At 39.8% G+C, this 5,449-nt stretch overlaps 1 protein-coding gene across 1 annotated transcript in view; it reads right to left on the minus strand.

The window, feature by feature from the left end:
• LOC133556840 (cytoplasmic tRNA 2-thiolation protein 1) overlaps positions 1–5,449 on the minus strand; it is a 627,421-nt gene that overhangs the window by 529,940 nt on the left and 92,032 nt on the right. The gene's annotated exons all lie outside the window — the stretch shown is intronic.

Below are 5,449 nucleotides of genomic sequence, written 5' to 3' on the forward strand. Positions count from 1 at the left end.
TATTGAAAAGCTATTATTGGAACATCCAACATGTGTCAGGGATTCCAACTGAATGGACAAATGTTGGTTTTGATGGATACTTTTATTAGTAGATTGCACAGTACAGTACATATTCCGTACAATTGACCACTAAATGGTAACACCCCAATAAGTTTTTCAACTTGTTTAAGTCGGGGTCCACGGTATGGATTCTTCACCAGGTTTATACAAGGCAAGTGTTGCAGACGCCAATACTTTCTACTGGAAATGTTCATTTTTGTCACCAGTTATCGTTCCGTGGAATCGAGTGCCCAAACAAAGATTTCCATGCGTTGATGACTCAGTTTCTGTACTTCAGTTTTTTCATTGAAGGAGACCTATGATGATTCCCTTCTTCTCTGACTTCTAAATGTGGTTACAATGCTGGGTACTTAGGTCACAGAATGCCAAAGGGGCACATCATGGGCATCATGAATTTTGCATGGCTCTGTTCGCGGGGTTTTGCAGCCTGGCTTTATGTTGTGACGTCACAGCGAGGGAGACATTCTATTTGGACTTTAAGAAAAGCTCTCGGCCTGCTTCAGTCTCAAAAGAAACACAAAAAAAGAGTAGGATAAAGTATTACTTTCATTTAATCTTGACATGCAAATAATAACACTGCTGCTAGAAGCAGCTGTTTTTGATACACTTCTGTGTCAATCAAAGTGTCTGCAATTGTACTTGATGCCAAAGTTTGGGAAGTGGATTTTCGACTCTGTTTGGCAAAAATATAGCGGCGGCGACTTTATGATATTCCGTATTTTCCGGATCATAGAGCGCACCGGACTATAAGGCGCCCTGACGATTAATGATCTATTTTTGATATTTTTCATGTATAAGGCACATTAAAAAGTCATATTTTATTTTATGGTTCTCGCCCGGAAAAGGGTGGAGTGCCATCTCCGGGTTGGGGAGGAGACCCTGCCCCAAGTGGAGGAGTTCAAGTACCTAGGAGTCTTGTTCACGAGTGGGGGAAGAGTGGATCGTGAGATCGACAGGCGGATCGGTGCGGCGTCTTCAGTAATGCGGACGTTGTATCGATCCGTTGTGGTGAAGAAGGAGCTGAGCCGGAAGGCAAAGCTCTCAATTTACCGGTCGATCTACGTTCCCATCCTCACCTATGGTCATGAGCTTTGGGTCATGACCGAAAGGATAAGATCACGGGTACAAGCGGCCCAAATGAGTTTCCTCTCCCTTAGAGATAGGGTGAGAAGCTCTGCCATCCGGGAGGAACTCAAAGTAAAGCCGCTGCTCCTCCACATGGAGAGGAGCCAGATGAGGTGGTTCGGGCATCTGGTCAGGATGCCACCCGAACGCCTCCCTAGGGAGGTGTTTAGGGCACGTCCAACCGGTAGGAGGCCACGGGGAAGACCCAGGACACGTTGGGAAGACTATGTCTCCCGGCTGGCCTGGGAACGCCTCGGGATCCCCCGGGAAGAGCTAGACGAAGTGGCTGGGGAGAGGGAAGTCTGGGTTTCCCTGCTTAGGCTGTTGCCCCCGCGACCCGACTTCGGATAAGCGGAAGAAGATGGATGGATGGATGGATGGATTTTATTTTATTTTTTCTAAATGTAAAAGACTTCCTTGTGGTCTACATAACATGTCATGGTGGTTCTTTGCTCAAAATGTTGCATAGATGATGTTTTACACATCATCTTCAAGCCGCTTTCTGACACTTCAGAATGCGCCGTTTTGTGGGCGCTCTTATTTACGTGGCTCACCTTGGACAGCGTCTTCTCCCCGTCATCTTTGTTGCAGCGGTGTAGCGTGCAAGGACGGGAGTGGAAGAAGTGTCAAAAGATGGAGCTAACTGTTTTAATGACATTCAGACTTTACTTCAATCAATAACGGAGCAGCATCTCCTCATCCGGAAACAACAACACCGGAAATGTGTCCCATGAAAAACTCTCTAATAACTAATGTTCCTTGGGTGAATAATGTAAAAACTCACTACACCGGTATGTTTTAGCGCTTTCATAGCAACAGCAGAGGATGAATGTCACATAACAAGAAGATAGAAAAAAGAAGAAGAAGCTTATCGACTACAGGGTCATCACTGACTACAAAGGCGGACGCGGACAATTTTTCAGAATTTATGCAGATCCCAAATACAGATCAGCAGGTACCAGAAGGTGAGAAAAGTTGCTTTGGCATAATATTGGGAAACAAAACGCCAGAAAATATGTCTTACCTTAAACACACACCATAATAATACTCCTATGTTGAAGCACAGTACAATCCATCAAGCGGTGCGGCTTCATAGCTTACCAAAGTCCTACTAAAACATTTTAATAGATTTTTGAGCTCCGTGTTTAATGTTCTATATTTCCAATGGAACATATAAAATGTTGGTGTTGTTTACTTGAGTCATATTGCCATCACAGTGCAGTCATACTTATCATTTCACCATGTACCAAATAAAATTGCTTCGAAGTCGGTAAGCACAACCAGAATTATTCCGCACATTAGGTGCACCGGTTATAAGGCGTACTCTCGAGTTTTGAAAAAAAAAAGGTTTTAAAGTCCGCCTAAAAGTCGGGAAAAGACGGTTGTTCCGAATGAGGAGATGCTGCTCCGTTATTGATTGAAGTAAAGTCTGAATGTCATTAAAACAGTTAGCTCCATCTTTTGACACTTCTTCCACTCCCGTCCTTGCACGCTACACCGCTGCAACAAAGATGACGGGGAGAAGACGCTGTCCAACGTGAGCCATGTAAATAAGAGCGCCCACAAAACGGCGCATTCTGAAGTGTCAGAAAGCGGCTTGAAGATGATGTGTAATGTACATTTTCAGAAAATAAATTATGATACTTTTGGAGGAATTGGGGTGTGGTTTCATTTCCAATCAGAGAACGCCTCCACAAGAGAACATCTTGCGGACGGACTCAAAAACAGGTTATAAAAGTAAACTGTGAAGTGACATTCCCACAAATTTCACACCAAAGCTGATCAATATATGTTATCGGTACCAGAAGCGAGTTTTTTAAATTGAGATTCAAAATAACCACAGTTCCCATTTTAATACGAATGCAACATAAGCCACCATGGGACCAAATAAAGTTGCGAGTGACAGACCTTAAATAAAGACGGTTAAGAAACACTATTGAATTTAAGAAAAAAAATGGTTGCAAAGTGTGGAGGTGGCATCTGCTTGCTGGCCTATCTCCTACCTCCTCTCCACTCATCTCCGTCTTTGTCACAGGACTCCTCAATAAAGGAAGAAAATATGCTAAATATTTATTTGTCCATTTTAGGCATCATTGTTTTCTGCATGTAAAACTATAATTCTTCTCAATAACGTGTATTGTTTTATTATTTTGGGTGTCTTAAATAGATTCATTGGATTAGTTTTCATCAGAGCTTTTGAACTTGCCAACACAAACTGAGGTCGCATTGTATTAGTGTTGATCCGCCCACGAGTAGAGTACAGTAGTAGCCTTCTCTTGAACTAAGCAAGACTGCGGACGCATAAAAGAGGATCAAGGCATTAAGCCTACGTCTGCACTTCCTAATTGGGTGGGCGGGGGCTGCATTGTTTGAACTAAGGTGGGCAAAGGTCACAGTCTCAGACATAATCCATTGTTTTTGTCTGTGATGCATCGTGCATGTGTTGCAGTTATAATGCTTCACACTAACTGTGTGTTTCAGCAGTTTAAATAACCTGGAACCTTTGTTTTTTTGCTTAATCAGATGTGAAACATAACTAAACTAGCCAACAAATCCTCATACAAAAAAACATATTGCAGTCATAAAAACACTGCAAATGAAGACATTCTGGATGAGCAACTTTATTCCCTATGCTGGTGGCAGCCAATGCTAACCTCTTTAAACACTGGAGGATTTCAGTTGTTTAATAGTCTTGTTAACTTATGGTTTAATAGGAACACAAAGAGTCATGCAAAAGAAAAAGGTTTGCGTTCATTATGTAAATTAATTCCGTCAAAGACAGCACGTCACTGTGATATTTTCATGCTTGTAAAATGTGTGTATTAATATGTAATCTGTATTAATCAATTATTTGTGCAAACTGCAGATGTCTTCAGTTGTGTTCCATTAGGATTCATATCAGCTTCCTGTCTGCCATTGAGTCTGCAAGATTTACAGATCAAATGTTGTCTTTTTACAGGTGCTTAGAGACACCAGAATGTGGATTATCCTTCAATCAATCAATCAATCAATCAATCAATCAATCAATCAACCAATCAATGTTGCCTTATACAGCCCTTAATCAGTCTCAAAGGGCTGCACAAACCACAACGACATCCTCGGTTCAGATCCCACATCAGGGCAAGGAAAAACTCAACCCAATGGGATGACAATGAGAAACCTTGGAGGGGACCGCAGATGTACCCTGGACAAGTCTCCACCTCATCGCAAAGCCAACACAGATAGACAGACACGACATATATATATATATGTACATATATATATATATATATATATATATATATATATATATATATGTACATATATATATATATATATATATATATATATATATATATATATATATATATATATATATATATATATATATATATATATACACACACACACACACATCTATAAATACAGTGGGACAAAGTATTTAGTCAGCCAGCGATTGTGCAAGTTCTCTGACTTAAAATGATGACAGAGGTCTGTCATTTTCATCATAGGTACACTTCAACTGTGAGAGACAGAATGTGAAAAAAAAAATCCAGGAATTCACATTGTAGGAATTAAAAAAAATGTATTTGTAAATTATGGTGAAAAATAAGTATTTGGTCAACCATTGAAAGCTCTCACTGATGGAAGGAGGTTTTGGCTGAAAATCTCACGATACATGGCCCCATTCATTCTTTCCTTAACACGGATCAATCGTCCTGTCCCCTTAGCAGAAAAACAGCCCCAAAGCATGATGTTTCCACCCCCATGCTTCACAGTAGGTGTGGTGTTCTTGGGATGCAACTCAGTATTCTTCTTCCTCCAAACACAACGAGGTGAGTTTATACCAAAATGGATACATGGATAGGGAGAATGTTATGTGGTCAGATGAAACCAAAATAGAACTTTTTGATATAAAAGTTTGATGTATATATATATATATAGATTTGTGTATGTATATATATATATATATATATATATATATATATATATATATATATATATATATATACACACACACACACACACACACACACACACAAACAAACATCCCAGCGGGCCTTTTGAATATCTCCCTAATTCTGAGGTCTGAAGGTTGGCAAGTATGCTGTAAAGTTCAAATTTCAATGACAATAAAAGGAAGTCTAAGTCTAAATGACGTGGCGGGCCAAATCGTAAATGTGTTAATTGGTTTATAATATGTTTGTTGATTATTCTTTTTAAAGAGATTTTTTTTAATAAAATGTACATCAAAAAAAACTTTTGAAAAATATCTTACTTTGAA

The sequence above is a fragment of the Nerophis ophidion genome, linkage group LG07 (assembly GCF_033978795.1).
Source record: "Nerophis ophidion isolate RoL-2023_Sa linkage group LG07, RoL_Noph_v1.0, whole genome shotgun sequence".
NCBI classification, from domain to species: domain Eukaryota; kingdom Metazoa; phylum Chordata; class Actinopteri; order Syngnathiformes; family Syngnathidae; genus Nerophis; species Nerophis ophidion.